This window comes from Pipistrellus kuhlii, unplaced genomic scaffold (assembly GCF_014108245.1).
Source record: "Pipistrellus kuhlii isolate mPipKuh1 unplaced genomic scaffold, mPipKuh1.p scaffold_m20_p_1, whole genome shotgun sequence".
In the NCBI taxonomy this organism is placed as follows: Eukaryota; Metazoa; Chordata; class Mammalia; order Chiroptera; family Vespertilionidae; genus Pipistrellus; species Pipistrellus kuhlii.
Window position 1 is genome coordinate 188357844 of NW_023425404.1, and position 21306 is coordinate 188379149.

The 21306-nt window shown below is 39.8% G+C and overlaps 1 pseudogene; it reads right to left on the reverse strand.

Annotated features, from left to right (window-relative positions):
* Positions 1-4560: 4560 nt before the first annotated feature.
* On the reverse strand, positions 4561-5261 carry LOC118725264 (annotated as a pseudogene).
* Between the last annotated feature and the right edge of the window lie 16045 nt (positions 5262-21306).

The window sequence follows — 21306 nt, forward strand, 5'->3', positions numbered from 1 at the left end:
GCCTCTAAAAACTCAATTCTCCAAAAAGCTGAAATGTCAGCATTTAGGAATTAACTTTCCAATGCTATCTGAGATTGCTAAAGTCTTACGCTTTAATTTGTTTTAAGTCTTGAAGATGGATTGGCTGCCATTGGTTCTTACATTTTTATCCTCTGTGACTAGGGGCATATACTTTGTTAGATGCCTGGCTGGTCCACAGATCTCACTGGTGTTAAGGAATGCAAAGGGGAGGGAAGAGATTTAGGATGAGAATTCAGTTAATATGTGTCAGAAGCAACAACATGTGAGGTAGGTATATTGTTCTCATTCTATAGATTATGGCCAGCAAACAGATGGAAAGCAAACCCAAACCATTCAATACCACAAACAATGCTGAGTAAGGAAATTTGTCACAGCCTTGTAATAGCAATCCTCAAAGCTCCTAAACTGGGTTGTCCTCTTATACCTGTTTATACTAACAGGAAGATTCTATCCAGGCTTCTATTTACTCTGATAAACAGTGAAGTGAGTTTTCCTTGGATCCTTTTTTAGTCTTATATGACCCTTGTATCTTCTCCTCTGAGACAGTGTGCACTGTTGTTTATTTACTTGAATCCAAAGCATTTGGAGAGAGTGGGAAACACAACAGGGTCTATGTACCACCTGGGTCTATGTACTCACCTTTGTGATAACATTCAGTTTTGCATTCTCTTCTTTCTCTTCTGAATTTTGTTAAATGTTTTGGCTTCCTGACTAATAGTCTTGGGGGGGAGGGGCTGCTGTAAAAAGAACTTCTGGTCCTTTTTGTGCCTCTTTTCTATAAATCTGGATTTCATAAAGTATCTTATTTATTTTCTGCCATGTCATCTATGTTTCTGTTCAGTTCCTGTGCTTTACAGGTAATAAATAATTCTATATCATTATGATTTCATGTCCTCTTCTTTTTTTAATTTCATTTCAGAGGGTTCATATGTTGCCCCATCCCAATGATTTCAGGGAATGATTTTAAAGCTCTTAAAACAAGGGTTATGTTATGAGCTTATAGTTATGTGTCTCACTTATCTCAAGATAGATCCTTAGATATTCCAAAAACATAATTCTACAATGACTCTTGTTATAGGTATGTAATTGAATCTTTCTTCTTTGTTCTTTCTTTTATTTTAGTTTCTTTATTATTATTATTATTATTATTATTATTACAGTATTATTATTATTTTGTCTATTCAGTAGCATGCTCTTCATTATTATATTTATCTCTATTCAAAAAGTGAAGGCCTAGACTTCTATTATTTGCAAGGCTAGAATTGGGCTTGTGGGGAGGAGTGTGAGCTGCCTTCAGGAAACAAATTATGGAGTGAAGGGAGTTATGAAAGACAGCATCCAGAGCTAAGTCTGGATTAATACAGACAGAGTCAGACTGAAGCTGGTGAGTAGCAAAAACGGAGTGAAAGATAAAACTTAGAGAACTCTAGATGGAGCACTAGGATCCTGCCCAAAGCATTGAAGGCAGAGCTTGGACAGAAACCTTGAAACATTAGTACTTAACACTGATCCCTTTCTATAGGTGTTTGAGTCATCCAAGGCTGAGGAGAGAGTGATCCAAGACTTTTCGACATTTTCTCCTCTTCTAAATTATGTTCTAATAATTAATCACATCCTTTTATGTCTCTGTTCTTCTACTGATTTAAGTAGTGTTCTTGTGCTGATGACAGGGAAGGGGAGATTGCTAGCAAGGTTGAGGCTCAATGAAGATCCTCATGCTGTTTTAATGCAATTAAAAAGAAGGAAAATTAGGAAATAAGGACAGAAAGGAGAGCACAAGGCCAGATTCTGGAGGCTATTGTGTTTCTCATAATTAAGTCTTTGAGTTTTCTTTTAGTATGTTGGAATTCAACTTGAGGGTATTCAGTAGATGAATATTATAGTGTTGTTGGTATTTTTGAAGGATTTCTCTAGCTTCTGTGATAAGAAGAGATTAGAGGAGTGCAGGAATAAAAGCAAGGGGATCACTTTGGAGTCTATTGCAATTTTCCAGGCAAGAGATGATGGTGGCTTGGACTACGCTGGGAAGATGGGATGGTGAAGAGTCTTATCAGTAGGACTGGCTGGTGGGTTAGCTCTAGATTGTGACAGAGAGTGTTAAAGATGACAGTAGGGATTTGGAGCTGAGGAACTAATAGAATTGAATTGCTACTGATTTTGATAGGTAAGCTTCAGAAGAAACAGGTTTTGGGAAAAAGATAAATCTACAGCTCTCTAGTCAGTGACATAGATACTATTGCTGATCATCCAAATGTAGTGGGTTCTCCAGAATGCTACACAGGAAGAATGTAGAGACCACACTCTCCCATTTAGGGGCTATATTGCCTACCATTTTACTACATAAGATTAAGATAATTAAATTGTATATATTATAGAGAAAGATGCTGTTGGGGTGTTTGGCATCAGAACTGCCCAGAGGGAAAGATGTAACTCTAATAGTAGGTCCTCTGATCTTCCTGGAATTACATCCTCACTGACTTTCTTAGTTTCTCCCCCCCCCCCCCATGATTGCAGTGGCTCTTGCACCAGATGTGGAGGTATGAAAAATATAACTATCATATACTTCAATAACACAGTTTGAGTTCTTTCATGAAGAATCAATAGCCTATTTTATCAGAAAGGAATCTGCCTGCCAGCAGAAGTCATTCTAGCTAATTAAATAATAGAATAATAGAAATCTATTCCATGTATTTATAAAAGTATTAGGAAAAGCAAACAAAAAGCAAGGGAATTTTAAGGAAATTGTGGGAAGCTGCTGCCAGCCCTAGTGTTAGGGGAGGAAGAGAGGACCTGGGGTCACCAGTGGAAGCAGGAACCACATGGACCTAATGGGGGTGGGAGACCTAAAACCACAGAGCTAGGGCCAAAGAGCAGGTGCAACCTCCGAGGAAAGACAGAGGGGAGAAATGCACTGGCTCTGTCTCCCTCCTGCCCTTCTGTCTCCTGTGCTTCCCACTGGAGACCTCAGGTTGGCAGGATGTTGCCACCCATGTAACTCAGAGTGGGGGTGGGGGGGAGGTGAGGAATTGATCTGCAGGCAAACAAACAAATTAATTTGTGAACCACCTCACAGAGGCTGAAAGGAAGATGAAGTTGGTAAATTCAAAGGAAAGGCAAGAATTAGCATGGGGCTTCAGGAACTATCAGCATGGAATAAAGTGGTAGAGAAAAGCGACTATTTTTACAGAGAACTTCGTTAGTTTTCAAAGCTTCATACTCCCACTGTGTTGATTTACCTACCTCTTCCTTCCTTCCTTCCTTCCTTCCTTCCTTCCTTCCTTCCTTCCTTCCTTTCTTTCTTTCTTTCTTTCTTTCTTTCTTTCTTTCTTTCTTTCTTTCTTTCTTTCTTTCTTTCTTTCTGTAAGAGTAATGTTTACTGAGAGATACAGAGCTGAGTATTATGAAGGATTTATTGGGATGGAAATGCACTACACTCTACCCCTGCCACTCCCAACACCCAGAGACTACAATACTTAAAATATATTTTATTTCATTTATTTATTTATTTTTTTACAGAAAGGAAGGGAGAGGGATAGAAAGTTAGAAACATCAATGAGAGAGAAATATCAATCAGTTGCTTCTTGCACACCTCCCACTGGGGATGTGCCTGCAACCCAGTTACATGCCCTTGACTGGAATCAAACCTGGGACCCTTCAGTTCGCAGGCTGATGCTCTATCCGCTGAGCCAAACCAGTTAGGGTGAGACTACAGTACTTAGAAGTTACACACAACAGCCATAACTGCTGAATATCTGTTCATAACAAAGAAAGAAACCATGGCATATTTATACTGTATCACATTGAGTGATTATAGAAATCCATGTATATATTGCTTGTATAAAATCTTTTTTTTTTTTTGTAAAAATATATTAAAAACAAAGAAAGAATAAAAAAAAAACAACATGTTCAGTTGAAAGCCCTGTCAGGACAGCCAGTCAGTAAACATTTGAGAATGTGCTTTAAAAGGGTACCCATGACTCCTGCCCACAGCAACTCCAGCAGGTCCAGTGAGGTTGCGGCCTGCTGCCACTCTGGGCAGCACTGAGTTTGACAATGGTGGGTGGGTACAGCAGGGGCTGGCACTGTGTTCTTTCTAGCCCTGCATCAGGATCAGAGTCAGGGTCAGGGCTGGGCACAGGCAGATTGAAGTTTCACCCTGAGTTTCATACTCAGGCCAATTTTGGTGGCAACTGATGGCTTTTCCGGGCTGCTTGGAGGTCCTTTGAGTGGGTGCCCTGGCAGAGAGGCTGGAGAAGTGATCAAAGCAGCCTTGTTGGTGTCTCTCTGACCCAGAGCCTCTGTCCTGCCTCCTGCAAGCCTGGCCCCAGGCAGAACATCCTGACCCCCTCAGGATTACTTTGGTTTCAGTGCTTGGTCCTAGGTTTCATCACCTGGGTTTCTTCCCCTGGTGTGGCTGATCTGAGTTTCACAAAAAACCTGGCCGATGCTGGCTGTGCTGAGCCTCATTGAAGAGTTTTTCATGCAGCATGGAAGAGCCCTCTGGGACCTTCTGCCTTCTCCCTCTCCTAATCTACTCCTCCTCCTTTTCCTTCTCCCAGCCCATGGTTGCTTCTTCTCCAGCTGCTCCAGCAGTGGCTTGCCTTCTGAGTCGGGGGTCTTAACGCTGTCGGTCCTGAGGATGCAGGTGGGGCCATGCCAGTTGAGCATCAGGATGAGCTGCTGCCCCTCCTGCTTCAGCTCCTCCATCTGAGTTTTCAGCTCTGCATTCATGAGCTCCAGCCACTCAGATTCCCACTACAGAAACTCTGTCCACTCCTTCTTCTTGTTTCTGCATGGGGCTGCCGCCACTTTGTTCTTTTCCCAGCACCTTTCCTCTGCTTCTCTTTCTTGCCTAGCTCATTTTTCACAGGTTAAGGCCACTTGCCCAGTTTCACCTCCAGGAAGTGCAAAGGGGTGATCATGGCCCCAATGTTGAGGATGTCAGTGCATTTCAGGTTCTCTTCAGTCAGGGCTGAGCTGGGGAGTTCGGCCAGGGGGGTGAGCCCTGGCAGAGAGCCCACAGTTATGGAGGGGTTCAGGATATGCCCAGGCATCATAGCAGGAGGAGTGGCAGTCCAGCCCTACAGAAGCTACAGGGAGAGGCTGCAACCTTAGGGCCTGGGCCAGGCTGCAGGCGCCATGCCCACTCAGGAGCTGCTGTGGCGCCAGCCCTGCCCTGCAACCACCACCGCCAGCGCCTCCTATTGCAGCCAGCTAGCGTCCCTCCCACAGGCTGTGGCCTGGGTGACCCTCTTTGAGGTAATCGATCATTGGGCTCTGCCTCCTGCCTCATTGCCCCTAAACACTTGCCTGCCTGTCTGATCACTCACTACTGCTCTCCTGAGTACCTGATTCCTACAATCGCTCGTCTGCCTACCAGATCCCATCAATCACTCACAGGCCTGCCTGATTGCCCCCAACTGCTAGCCTGCCTGTCTGATCGCCCCCAACCACTGGCCTGCCTGCCTGATCACCCCTAGTTTCTCACTTGCCAACCTGATCATCCCCAACCTCTTGCCTGCCTGCCTGCCTTATTGCCCCTAACTGCTAGCTTGGGTCAGGGCCAGCCCAGCAAGGGACCGTGGTGGTTCTAGTGTCTGGTCATTCTGGTCACTGGGCTTTTATTAAATAGGATAAGCAAAATTATTTATCTTCCATATTAAAGTCATTGCTTTTGAATCTATAATGAACACCTACTCTAAACAATGTAAGTAATATTATTTCCTCTGCAGGCATCATAACCTAGGAAGATTGTTGGATATAAATAACAGAGAGTCTATCATTTAGAGATTGACAAGTCCTATTTTGAAAATCATTTGTTGTGACTATTACTATTGGATCTTTATTGTTATTATTGTTATTGAAGCGGACTTTCAAGAGACACTAACATCAAAAGTTTGGTAATTTAAAATTCAACTCCATGACTTGTAATTTTTGTAGACAAGCCAAATTTGATTTTGCCGTCTGCCCAGTTTGAAGTTTATAATGCAAGTAATTTGATTCTCTCTTTAGAGATATGTTATGTAGATGACATGAGGCTTTATCAAGTTAAGAAAAGTAAAAATATCCATAGAAGTTATTGTGAAAAACCCTTTACATTTTAAGCGGCAGGTAGAAACTGTTCCTAATTTTAAAAGGTGTTTGTAGGATGGGTGTAGACTTTCTTTAAGTATAAATTTATAAAAAAAAATTTCTAATTATTGACTGTTTACCATACTAGTTTGACTATTTTCTGACATTTCATTGATTTCTCATGCTAGGTTTTTGAAAATTCATCAAAGTTATTTTCATATATTCAAATTTACATATAAAGTATTTGTTTTATAACATCAATAGACTTATTGTTCTAATAATTAACACTCAACAAAATTGATCAATTTTAATAGTCTCTCGATGTAGTAAGTACTTTATAGTTTTCACATTTTGCCTTGTACATATTATCCCAGTAGCCCTATGGAATGGTTAAGGAATGTTGCTTTTTTTAGAGGTGAGAATAGTGCACCTTGGAAGGGATGTATGACAACTGTAACTCTGATAGTATGGCCCTGATGGGTCAATGGATATGGAGACTCTGTCTCTTTAAAGATGTTTTATGTAGCCCTACCTGGTTTGGATCAGTGGATAGAGAGTTGGCCTGTGGACTGAAGGGTCCCAGTTCAATTTCAGTCAAGGACATATGCCCTGGTTGTGGGCTCAATGCCCAATTGGAGGTGTGCAGGAGACAGCAATCAATGATTCTTTCTCATCATTGATTTTTCTATCCCTCCCTCTCCCTTCCTCTTTGAAATCAATACAAATATTTTTAAAAGCTGTCCTATGTATGAAGCACAGTAGAATGTGTGTCATAGTGGGGGTTCAGAAAATGTTTGCTTATTCCATTTACTACCCAGTACTTGGCACATTGATCCTAGGAAGAAAAACAAAAACAAAAACATACCAATAAATAAATTTCCTTGGTTCATAGGGTTCCTTGATATCTTTCAATTGTAGATAAAAATAATAGTTTTATATATATAGACTTCTTTCTCTTATTCTTTCTCTCATCTCTCATTCTTCAGATTTCTATATATTATCATTTACAGCAGAATTGTGCCTCCTGATTGGTATAATTTATGAACATTCATTGAGATCTAATTCTGGGCCAGGCACCATGCATGGGAATAACCAAGAAAAGTGCCCATTCCCTCCCCTTGGAAATTCAGATGAATCTTCAATGGAATTCAATAGCTTTGTTGTTATGGCAATAATTATTCTCTTATCTATCACCTCTTTAATTTTTTATCAGTGTCTTTGAGGATATTGCTGGCATTTGCCAAGGTTAAATATACTTAATGTCTCTCAGAAATGAAGTGGGACCTAATGCATATGGTCTGACTCTTCTTCCAAGGTGGTGTCATTGTTATGGCTGCTAAGTGGAAATCTACAAAAAGCCACCCCTTCCTCTTAGAAAGCTTTTCCCTCCCTTCCCTTCAAGGCTTCCGCAGTCTCTACACTTAGTAAAATAAGGCTTCCCCTCCCTCCCTTTCTCTTAGGACGATTAATGAGCATGGTGCCTCTGAGGGGTTGTGTGCCTTTGTCTAATGTAGGGGTTGGAAAAGTAAAAACAAAAAAACAACCCCCCCCCCCACACACACACACAAACAAATAAATAAATAAATAAATAAAAAGCCTCTGCAGGAAATCCTTTGCAATAGCTGGATTCTCAATATAATTTATTTTCACTAGCTTGATGCATTCACCTGAGATTTGGAAAGTAGAGTGAGGCAGAGGCCATCTTTCCATGGCTGCTATTTTTTGTCATCAAGCATGGCCATGGTACTATGCTTCACCCAGCAGCATTCTGACATAGACCCACTAGGATTGGAGAATGATGAGAGGCTGGGTGCGCATGACAAGGTCCAATATTGGGTGCTAGCAACCCCCCATCGCTGGATTATAGCCATGGTGTATTTCTAGAAGTTCCAGTAGGTTTCTGCTTTTAATTTATATTAACAAAAAGTCTGATGGGTAAATGCTACTATCAGTTTTATAAGTAGAGAGACTGAAATCTAGAGAGGTTAAGTAAAATGTTCAGTTCAGTTAGTAAATGAAATAGCCTAGGCAAGTTTTTTTTTTTAAAATAAATATATTTTATTGATTTATTACAGAGAAGAAGGGAGAGAGATAGAGAGTTAGAAACATTGATCAGCTGCCTCTTGCACACCTCCTACTGGGAATGTGCCCACAACCAAGGTACATGCCCTTGATCAGTATCGAACCTGGGACCCTTCAGTCCACAGGCCAATGCTCTATGAACTGAGAGCTTAGGGAAATTTTAATTGCCTGGTTTAATTGTTTGGCTTCCAAGGCTGCCCTTTTAATCTTGCTATGTTGGCTTTTTATATATATGAGAATTAAGCACAAACTAATATTTCAATAAATTATATACCCATAGAAGCTTTTTAGAATGGAGGGATAATGGAAAGTCCTATTCAATAAATACTAAGTATATAAACAGCACCTTCAGTTTACAGGCAAGGAATTTGAGGCCCAGAAAACTTATAGCTATGTCAAAGCCTTTAGAGATAAAGTATTGGACTGTCAGTAGGTGTTTTTATTCTGTGTATATTGTTCTTTGGAAGCTAAAACAGATGTGAATCTGATGAAAACTTTAATCCCTGAATAGAAAAAAACCTGTAAACACCCTTACACAAACACAATGTTTTCTATAAAGTTTACTTTATTGTTATCATTGACTTCTCAGAATTAACCTAAATCTCATTTTGGTGATTTGGATTCCTTTTGGTAAATTTATTTCTTCTGTATGTAGTCTTGGTGAGGATGGGGAATTGTTTGGCATTCTAGTGCAATGAAAGCAATTGACTGGAAACTTATTTCACAATGAAGAATAGAAATAATATCTATTAAGGGGTTTAATTTCATTCTTTTCTCCCTTAAAAAAACAACAACCCTATATCTACTTCTATACAGTGGTTGAAAGAGATCTAAATTGCACTAATATCAGTTTGTTTGTTTGGTTTTAATGAGATGTGAAGAGTGTAGAGAGAGCTTTTTGAAGCAGAAATAAGCAGGTATCTTGGATGACTATTTGATTTTGACTCTTATTTTCATAAGAACAACTGCTGAAAATTCTGATTTACAAAGGAATAAGAGGCAAACTGGGCATTCATTTTCATTATGTTTCATTACAGTCTTTGTTATGTAAGGACAGTTTGTCTTATGCAGAATGAGGTAGTTTTAAGAATCTTCCTTTTGTTGTTAAATACATGATTTCCTTTATCCTCAAATCAATGCAGGCAATTTTTCTAGAAATTTCATAATTGATGCTGTGTATGCTTGCAAGAACAGAATTACGAATCGTTTTTTCCATCTCAACAGAAGTAATTTTTTGGCAGACTTTTGTAGTGTTTCTGAATGTCTACAGACTTTTGACAAATGACTAGATCTTTATCATTTTAAACTTCAGTCTGCTGAAATGCTTCTTCCAGCATTGGAAGATTTTCATACATTTCTGATTCCAATCTCTTCTTGTAACGTGGCCAATTGGCCAGCGGAATCCATGGTTGTCCAGTAGAAGCCTCAATAAAGGGGCCTGCAGAGCTCCAATAAAATGATTTACCTCATCCATGGGGGCCCAGATAGCTGCCAGCTGAGCCAAGAAGTAAGTGAATGCTACCCCTTCCAATTGTTCTGGGAATATGATTTACTTTTCTCACACAAAAATGCAACTTCGGCCCCATTTTAAATCAAGTCCTTCAAGATTCATTGCTCTTGATAAAACAGAATATCTGTGCAGAAGACATTTTTGTATTCAGCTTACTCCATGCCAAAACCACACAAATAGGCTGGGGTTCAAAACCTTACCCCATGAAAGAGCCTGTCTGTGATTTCAGAACAAAGTAGCGAAGAAACTCCATGGCATGTACAGCTTCCTTCTTCATTAAGGCAGGAAAAGAAAGTAATGTTGTTATGTGTGACAAGTGATACATCTGTAGAGAACACCAAGAATTTGTGTGCTGAGCTTGCAAATAAACTCTACTGTTTTGAGACTATCAGTATAATCCAGTTTCCAAAAGTGGATTCAAAGAGAGATTTTTCATAGACATGTTAGCAAAAATAAATTTAGATACTGGAACCATTGAGAGAGAGTGGTAGTTCCATCCAATTAATGTTGAAGGAGAATAGGTGCATTACTATCTGAAGCATAGTAGAAAGGATGCCAACAAGTTGGGGAAGATAATATTGTTCATAGAGTGAGTACTTCAGTTCTTGAATTTGGCCATTTGTAGGTCACATGGTATTTGGGCTGAATTGTGTGCCTCAAAATTTGTATTCTAAGTCCTAACCCCTATAACTCAGTAAGTGACTATCTTTGGAGACAGAGTCTTTAAAGAGATTAAGTGAGGTCATTAGGGTGTTTTCTAATTCAATATGCTGTTATCCTTATAAAAAAAAAAGTGGAATTTTGTAACAGGAACTGGGCTATTGATATTGAGAGAGAATGTCACATTTGCTAACCCTGGACTGAGCCCAAAATAGCTCATATATTGAATGTAACAATCAATGGTAACTTTTTATGTGAAGACTAATATAAAATATTTCACATTTAAAATAACCATACATAAAAACTGCACTACACTCACAGACAGGGACACACACAACTAGAAGTGAGGACAGCTGTTTAATTATACACTTGAATCTAAAGCTTCAAAATGCATTCTGCCCAGAGTGAGGGGACATTTAATAAGTAGTCTATCATGCAGCACTGAGGAGAAAGCTAGTTATGATGTAGTTGCACAATCAACTCAAAAAGTGAGAAAAAGTTAACCACAAGCTAGATTGTGTTCGATGTGTCATAATTTATGTAATTTTTTTCCTTACTGGAAATGATGAGGTTATGTAAACAGCACTGAAAACTCCAGTTTTAGTTCTCTGAATTTTGGGATTTTTCTTTGGAAAATAAGATAACTGAATTTGAGTTTGAGTAATCACCTATATAATGAATGTCTCTGTTGGTAAAGTGAAAACAAATTTTGATTCATTGATTTGTATAATCTTGGAGAAGCATTCTTTTATCTTTACATACCTTAATTATTAAGACAAATGAATATTTTGTTCAAATTAGTTGAATGATTCATTAATCTTTACCTTAATTTTCTTATTGGTAATTTTTCTTATAAATACTCTTAGTAGGATAAAGTCATCTTTTAGAATTATTGTAGTTACTTTTCTGAAATATAAAAGTCGTCCATAGCAACACAAACTCTATGGATTTTCACAATATTTACACATGCATTTTTTGATTCTTCATTCTCTGCCCCAAAAAGTATAGTAAACATTTATTTGTGGAAAAGAAAACAGAAAACGAAGTATTTTCTCCAACAAAATTCCTCCTGGCTTAAGAGATCTCAGAGAAATCTTCTACATCAGGATTGAGGCCCTGTGTTGCCTCCAGGTAACAGTTTCACTCTCATGAGGAGCAGAAGTGAAGAGATTATGGATGTTTTTTATTTTTAAGCAGGGTGTGGTAGGCAGCCTCCAAGATAGCTCCCAATGATTCCTCTCCTTTTAATCGCATGCAATCCCAAATTTAACCAGCCTCTAACAAATGGAATATGGTCAATAGATAGAATGTCATTCCTGAGATTAGTTTCCAAAGGGTTGGAATCTCGAACTTTTAGCATTTTTTTCTATTCAATATCACATAGAACAAATAGTTTCCATTAATTGAAGGTCATAAACTCCCAGATTAACAAGACCCACTTCATGCCCAAAAGAATAAAGAAAAAGACACACACCAAGGCATAACATAAAAAAAAAAAAAAAAAAAAAAAAAATGCAGAAAATATCATTAGAGAGAGAATTCCAAAAATTCTAACAGGAAAAGAATAGCAGGTCGTATCTGGTCAGAAATCATAATTGCATCAAGCTTCTTAATTACAATACTGGTAGATAGAAAACAGTAGAGAAATGCTTCACAGGTAGAAGACAGTAAAGAAATGTTTCACAGTCCTGAGGAGATGGGTTTTCACTGGAATCACATTCTCAACAAAACTATTAATCAAGTCTGAGGATGAAATAACACTTGAGACACACAGATGTCAATGGATTCATTGCTTATGGGCTCTCTTTTGATGCATAGAGGCAGGTAATATACACTAATAAAAGAGAAACATGCAAATTGACCATCACTCCACTACATCTACCAGCCAATCAGGATAGAATACTCAAATTAGAAGGACAAAGATGGTGGCTGCCCAGCTGTTCCAGGCGTGGTGTGGCCAGATGGGGCAGGAAGACTGCTATGAGAGAGAGTGGGGGTGGGAGGCGAGAGTAACTACAGGAGAGACACTTCGGCCACAGTGAAGACAAAGGTGACAGACGCTGGCCAGAGTCTGCAGCAAAGGCGACAGACTTGGCCAGAGCAAAGGCCTGGGTTCCAGGTGCTGGAGAAAAACTGGTGCTGGAAGCCAAGCGAAGTAAGGCCTATTGCACAAATCTCTTTGTACAATGGGCCTCTAGTATAAAATAAAGCCTGAGATTCAGGGAACAGTGGATTCTGAGAATAGAGATGCAATGAAAAGGAGAAGGCTCCTTCTGCCTGCTATGCAGCTGGCCAAGGTGGACCCACTCTACACTGGAGCATATGACTTGGGCTGCAGAAGAATTGACTTTAAGGGAAAAGATATATAAAGTATTGATGTGCTTGACATTCTTGAAAATGTCTGGCAGAAGTTGAGGGTAAAGCAATCATCAGCTCAGAGGACACAGAGCAAACAAACCTTTGTCTCCCTTAGAAGCAGGAAATGAAGAAATTGTCTATAACTGCAAAATCAGGAAACAGCAAAAAGCAGCTATTGTAGCCCTAGCTGGTTTGGGTCAGTGGATAGAGCAAAGGCCTATGGACTGAAGGCACCCAGGTTCAATTCAGGACAAGGGAACATGCCTGGATTGAGGGCTCATTCCCTAATAGGGGGCAGCCAATCGATTATTTTTTCTTGTCACTGATGTTTTGATCTCTTTCTCCTTCTCCCTTCCTCTCTGAAATCAATAAAAAATATATATTTTTAAAAGCAGTTATTGTAGGTTCAAATTAGGTGGTAAATCAAAAGAATCAGCTCAAGAGCTGAATGTGATAGCTCTGGAGATTAGGAAGTGAGATGAACTAGGGGTAGGTGTGCCGCGCCAGCACAACCAAGGGTTTAGCAAGCATGAGGGAGGCTGGCGAAGGATGAAGAAAAAACAGGCAAAGAGAATAAGCTGGGTTTAGGTGGAAAATCTGTGCCTGGCTGAGACCATAGAAAAGATCCATACTGCAAACTGAGCCTTTATTTGATAGTCAGAGGTAAATAAGGTAATTTACAATGTTCTTGTGAGTTTCACTTGTTTTGGCAGAACTTGCTTCACTTCCCACAGCCCATTAGCTACCCAGGAAAGATCTAGGGAGCTTCACAAAATCAAGCTTAATTATGCTAAGAGGGCTGTGCCTTCTAAGCTGGGGTTTGTTTTTGGCTTTGCCAACATGTCAGTCTGAGGCTTAACCCTATAACTGCTCCCTATAGGTAGGAGAAGAGGGGCCTGCTTTGGAAAAAAGAAAAGAAAAAAACAAAAACAAAAAACTAGTTTAGCTCTTTAACTCTTAGAATTATGCATTGATTAAGATAACAAGAAGTTCCCAGAACTCATATTTTATAAATGTTAAAATGCCTCATCCTATTCTTCCTCATTCCATTCAAGTCCTGGAGACCCTAAAGCTTTTCCATTATCACTACCTGAGCAAGTCCATGGAGACCCCAGAAGTTCCCCCTGCCCCTAACCTCTGTTCCTGCTTCTCTCTCCCTCCTTCCCACTCTATACAGGGAAGTCCTAGGAAAAGGGGTTTACAGAAACGTGACCTTCTATCTTTTCTCTTTCCCTCACCAGAATTTCACATTCAGCCTCTGGCAGAGACTGAACATCTGTTGTGGTCATTGGCAAGCCTCAGTAATGATCTGTCCTCTGCATTTTCATAGTGGCTTGAAAACAATATATTTCCCATATAGACAGCTTTAATCTTAGAGCATGCCGGGAGGTTTTTGTTTTTTTCTTATTTTCTATCTCAGCTTAGTCTCTGCCCTGGATATTAAATTTGTCTCTTTGCTCATTTAGTCTTTTTAGAGATTTCACCTCATTAAGATGTGCTAAGGCAAGCTTGCCTGTCATTGATTTCTCTAGGAATTCTGGATAGCCAGGCAGTTAAAACAAACGCTGCTCATTGAGTTCCTTTTTTGAATGCACTCCTGGGAGGAGATATTCACGAACTCCTATGAAAGGTCAGTTCTGGCTGCCCACAGGGGCTTTGACCATGAATTTCTTTTCCTAATTCATGGTCCAGAATACAAAATCTGATCCAATTCTTCAGTCTGGTGTGAGTTAGCAGGGGAATAGCCGTCCTTTCTATTGCTCTATATTTCATCATGTGCCCAAAGTCTTAGAATGTGCAATGATGGGAATAAGGACTGACTCCAGTGGCAGCATAGAGGAGAGCTCAGTCTTGGTGAATCAGGGAAAGCTTCGCTCAGCTGGGTTGTGCAAGCTTTTACTTTGCATGGAGGGAGAAGAATGCATAGAGCTCTGAGATAAGTGAGAAGATAACTGGGTGTACAGAAATACTAGCAATCACACCTGATGTGATCTCTTAACTTTACTGAGGATTGCACAGTTTATAACATCATCTCCAAGTGAGGGTTTATCCTATATAATAAAAGGCTAACCTATATAATAAAAGGCTAATATGCAAATAGATGAAATGGTGAAACAATCAAACAACTGCCTGCTATGACATGTGCTGACCACCAAGGGATGCAGGTGAGCGGGGGTGCCGGATCAAGGTAGGGTACCAATCATTGTCATTGGGGCAAACCTCTGGTGTTTACTGAAAATTCTTTGCTCCCAGGTGCTGCAGTCCTGCCCGGCACTCGTACCCTCTGCCAGCACCTGGCACCTGTTCTACGATAATCACTTGGTGCCCTCAGCGCATGTGAATGGTGGTTGCCAGCCCTGATTGCCCCTCAGGGCTACTCCACCTCCACCTGCTCCTGAGGGGTGATTGGGGCTGGCAGCTGCCTCTCACACCCACTACTGGCACAGACTCCACTTGTACCCACAGCTGATGCTGGAGCCACCACTCATACCCGCTGCTGGCACCCAGCACCAGTCCCAATTGATTGGTGCTACTAGTGGGCTGCAAGCAGCAGCTGCTGGCCCTGATTGCCCATGAGGGCTTCACAACTTCCCCTGCTCCTGAAGAGCCATTGGGGCAGCAGGCGCCACTCATACTCGCTCATGGCACTGGCCCCGCTTGTACCTGCTGCCGGCACTGGCCCCAATTGCTCTGTACTGTCAGCAGGTGTGAGCAGGGCTGGTGTCATCAGTGTATGGGAGTGGCACCAAAAGAGACCAGGGGGCTGTGGCAGGAGGGGCCGAAACCCACCCCTGGGCCCACCTCAGCCTCATGGCCCACAGTTCCTTTCAAGGTGCATGAATTCGTGCACTGGGCCCCTGGTCAAATAGAAAATAGCATGTGCTCAGAGCATCAGCAAAAACTGGGCCTGAGGAACAAACAGCACAATCCATCTTCAGCAAATGTACCAGTAATTCTAAGATAAGAACATCAAAAAGTGGTCTGTTTCAATTGCAGATTTTATTTAAGTTTTGGGTTTTATAGTTTGTATTGGCTTTATTCTATGAAATATGTAGGATGAGTATTTGTGAGGTGGGGAGATATACATTTTAAATTGACTAATCTGGTCACTTTACATATATTGTCTTATAACAACCTTGAGAAAGACTGTATAAGTGAAATAATACATTTATTATTATTATTATTATTATTATTATTATTATTATTATTACCATGGTAATGGATGGCCAAGCATAGGTCAGAAATCTGCTAATGGATTTGGTCAGAGTCACACTGCTGATGAAAGACAGAGGCAGCACTTGAAGTTAAAACCTCCATTGGTTAATCATGACCTGTAAGTCAGTTAAGTCCAAGCCGAGGTCTTTTTTCTGTCATATGATGAAACTCTTTTACCTCATTCACCTTCAAATGGGGCAAAAATATACTCCTGCGAGTTGGGAAAGTTAAATCAGAGAATGTTGGAACAGTGTCCGGGACAAGCTGGAAGTACATGATTAACACATGGTAGTTATTGTCATCTCCTAGTTCCTGGGTTCAGTATCATTTCTGTTCTGCAGCATCTGAACAAGAATCCATTAGAAGCAATGCCAGAACAGGAGATTGGGGGGATTAAATATTTAGCTTGCTCAGGCTAGATGTGCAGTTAGAGCACTGGGCGATTCTGATGAGGATGTTGATCAACATTGATGCTCTCTGCCCTGCTTCTTCCATTTGATTTAGAAACAGCTTAGGTTATTTGTCTGTACAGACACTAGATGGAATTATTTTAAATTTGTGTGTTTTGCAACATGTCCTTTCTCTCTGGTTTATTTAATCAAAATGCAAAGGTGAGAAGGGGAGCTCCAGGCCAGCATGGCTGGAATGAAATCCTGGCTTTCTTTCCCTTCTAACTGCATCATGTTGGAGACTTTACCAAAGTAGTCTGTGCCTCAGGTTCCCCATCCATAAAATGATGGATGGCTGAAAGGATTAAAGGAATTAATTCATGGAAATTGCCTGGTACAGGTTTAGTGTTTATTGAGCATTTATTATATGTCAGATCCTATTTTATGCACTGAGATATGATCAGTGACCAAGAGAGACAAAGTCTCTCTCTCCATGCACTTTAAGTTCTAATGTGAACAAGTAAGTAATGCTAGGATTCCCAAACTCAGAGTTTCTGATATGACTATGCATTTTTAAAAAAATCTTTATTGTTGAAAGTATTACATAAGTCCTCCTTTTCCTTCCAGTAACCTCTTCCAGCCCATCCCTATCCTCCCCCCACATCTCAACCCCATTGTCCGTGTCCACAGGTTATGCATGTGTACATACATGTTCATTGGTTGATCTCTGGACGCTGCTTGCTTAGAATGGAACAGAAATATTTCCAGTTCCTTCTGGGTTTTGCCGGGTCACTCAGAGCCCTGAAGATATTCCCTGCGGCCTTTGTCAAGACTTTAATTTTTCCCCTTGGAAATGACTTTCCACAAACTGACTGTCCACAAACTTATGACTTCATGACTTTATAAGAACCCTTTTATGGAAGTCAGATAGAAATTTGTATACTATGGGCCAAAGATTGGAAATGTCTACTTTTGAGTTTTACTCTGACATATGCAGATTGTCCACCTGCTTAAGTTAGAAGTACATAATCTTTGTGTTATGAAGTTTACATTATGCTAACTATACCTGTGGCATTATAGGCAAAGCCATTGCTTGATGAAGAAATGTGAAAGGGGATGGCATCTACTGTTTTGAAAAAATCCAGATGTAGATGTCTTTCAAGTTTCTCCTGGTAGTCATTTTATAACAAGTGCTGCCTACCATTAAACTGCTGTACTTTACCCACCCAAGACAGTCCTTTCCACTGCATTGCAGCCAGAATTTTGGCAACAGTTGACGTAAGAATAAAACATCATGTCCTTCCAATTAGCACACATGAAGATTAACAAACTCACAAATAACTTGAGGTCACCCTAATCCTAAATCACTGATGAGCTCATTCTGTATAGACAATAGGCACCTCAGTTTCAGAAGAAACTGGTCCCCGTTGGAAAATGGACAGGCAGAGTCCCAAGCAGACATTGTTTCCTTTGGCAATAGCACACTACCACTTCCTCTGTGTCACCTGTCACACACACAGCTAGAAATTGTGCACCATAATAGCAGAGCAGAGAGTAATGATTCTCTATATGTGTTAGACTCTGATTACTTTACTTAACCTGATTTGCATGTTTTATAGTATCCCAAATGCAGAATGCACAGGTCTATCTGGAAATACACTCTTGGCCCTCCCTAAACATGCAGAAAAATTTAGAACCATTCAAAGCCATCATCTCAGACATCTAATTTAGAATTTTTATAAGCTCCTTCATAATAGCCATTTATGATATTTCTTGTCAAAAATCTCTGTATTGAAATGCATGCTCATTCTTCATTATGCATCCCACTCTGTATGTTTATGGATACATTTTTTCATAATTTAGCATAAATTTAACTCCAATTCCCATCAGACATTACCCACAATAGTTGAGTTCAATTTTGAGTAGATTATTTTGCTTTTTAACAGAGGGTTTGATATTTTTACCAGTAGGCACAAATAATTCTTTACAGAAAAGCCTATACTATCCCAGGAGCTAAATATTTTGAATATATCCCTAGGTAATATTGCAGCTCTATCAGCTGCTTATACACCATCGTGTATTCATTTAGTCCATATAGGTAAAGTTCGTGTTTCAAAAAAGATAAAAATCTTATCACTATAAATTTAGAGAACACATAGATTTAGGAAAAATGGTGAATGATTCTTGTGTTGAATGACCATCTTGGTATCACTTTCCCTCAGCACTTAATAAACATAGGATAAAGCATTGATGCTCTCTAGCAAGGAAAATATGTTGGCATGACATTGTCTATTAATCCACCCTAGTGCCATCTGAAGTCACTGTCTTGCTTTACTAAAGCAGAGGTTTCTTCTTAAATAAGCCAAACTGGTACTTGTGAAACACCACACTTCTTAAAATGGAGTGTGACCAAAAGATATAGATACTATGATTAAGTTTTTAAGTCAAAAGCCCAATAACAGAATAATCTGCAAATTGATGTGCTTCAATACTTATTTTTCAAACCATATGTTTAGCGATTGGAACATAAGAAATCTCGGCTGTTATTTGCAAGTGCTAAATGCATTTCAGACATTGTTTTGAACATACATTAATTTAGTAATATACATAAGCTTCTATGAGATACTTACATTTATTATTTCATTTTTACAGATGAGAAAACCAGGCAGATGCATTAAGATTATACACCAGTCGAAACTGGTTTGGCTCAGTGGACAGAGCATCAGCCTGCGGACTGAAGGGTCCCAGGTTTGATTCTGGTCAAGGGCATGCACCTTGGTTGCGGGCACATACCCAGTGGGACGGGGGGAATGCAAGAGGCAGCTGATCGATGTTTCTCTCTCATCGATGTTTCTGACTCTATATCCCTCTCTCTTCCTCTCTGCAAAAAATCAAGATAGATATATATAAAGATTATACACCAAACAGGTGGCAGACCAATCAAACTCAGGTCCTGGCTGTAACCATCACTGTATGAGCCTCAATATTATAAGTGGGTTGAGTATAATATTGGTCTTTATTTGAAAGCCAAACTATTAAAAGAATATTTTGTGAAATCTAACTTCTCATCTCTTACTGTTCTGAGCCTACAATTGTCCTTGTGTATCAGCTGCATGTGCTCCAAGGCATAATCTCAACTCAACTCACATATAAAAATTAATTATTGCCTGTCACTGTCCATCCTGGGGACAGTTTGAATTCATGGGACCTTTTCTAGAGCAGCATATGGATGCAGATGAACGCCCTTCCCAACTCAGTCACTCTGGGACAAACAGTGTGCTTTAAAGGGAATAAAATAAACTCCAGGAGGGCAAAATGGTTGTATCTTTCTCATGAATGAATTCTCAACAGCTAGAACTGAGTTTTCCCTATGATTGATGCTTATAATTGGCTCAATGTATGTGTGCCATCAGCCCCCAAGTTCACCTGTTCAAATCCTAACCCCCAATGTGATGGTATTAAGAAGTGTAGCCTTTGGAAAGTAATTATATCATTAGGGTGGAGTCCCCAGTTCTTTTGCCTTCTTTCCACCATATGAGAATATAGGAAAAAGCTAGCAGTCTACAACCTGGAAGAAGGCTCTCACCAGAATCCAACCATCCAACTATGCTGCCTCCCTGACCTTGGACTTTCAGACTCCAAATCTGTGAGAAATAAATTTCTATTGTTGAGAAGTCATTCAGACTATGGTCATTTATAAAGCAGTCCAAGCTGGGATAAGGCTCAATGAAAAATAATTGAATGCATGACTACAACTTCAACCCTGGACTTGGGAAAAGACCAAATCTTAAACATCCTTGGCTGAGCATAAGAGTGCTGAAGGAATGGGATTGTCTTCTTTTAAGAAATCTCAGGAGTCCACACAGGGATCTGCAGTAGGAGCAGGGGTTAAATAAAGAGAGTGATCTGGCTGGAGATGATATGGCACTGACTAAGCTTAACACTGAGTGGAAGAGCCTTTCTTTTGTTCTTCGCTAGCCTTAAATGGCCACTGCAAGGCTCTGTCACAACAGTAGGGTATGACAGTACCAGGCAATGCAGATTTTGAGTAGCTAAACTGGAGCAAAGCAACACAAAGCAGTAGAAAATGGGGCTCTCTCATAATCATCTTATTATGTGGTTCTCCCTCAGTAAAGACATTATTAAGCAGGGTAGACCTCTTTAAGGAGGGTTTTAAGGTAATTTTTAAATTAAGTTCAAGGAAGGGAGGACAGTCTGTGAAAGGTATTGACTTCTTGTTCATCTGGCCATATAGAGATAGAATAATTAACTCTGGAAATATATTTCATTAGAAAAATGAAATTTGTCTATTTGTGCCCCAAACTGCTTGTAAGGGTCAGAGTAGTCGATGTTTGAGTCTCCGATATGAAGGCAAGAAGTTTTACATTTATTTCAAAAGAAATTGAAATGACAATGGTTTCCACTGAGTCAAGTCCATGAAATAATCAAGAAAGTTTCCCAACTCTTGATTGCTCTCAAACCTTTTGGAATTGAATCTATCTTGTATTTTACAAAGTTTTTATGCCTGAAAAGTTAGTCAGCAAAGCCAGTAAGATCCGAAAGGAATTAAATGTCTTTGTCTTAATAATGAGGCAAAGCTCAGACATGTCTTATTTCACTGAAATTATATTTTAAACTGGGTTTTGAAAAATATGACATATAATAGAGCAGTTAGATTTCACATTCTAGTCCTCTGCTAGGGTTTTGGTAAATTGGGTAGGGTTCCAAATTTATCATCATGCCACAGACCTCCTAACTAGCACAGCAGGGTGGCCAGAGACAATGAAGTACCTCACATTAAGTTTTATCTCAGGCCTTAACTGATAGCAGTCTCCTATTTCTTATTTTTCATCTACAGCTTGATGTGTTTCTACTGGAAACTTGTTAACTCAGCAGCATTTATCATGATTCTGTTTTGTTGTACAAATACAATGGACCATTTTCTGTTTAATCAATACATAAAGTAGAGATTCCTGTAGAAGGTAGAGGAATTGTGTT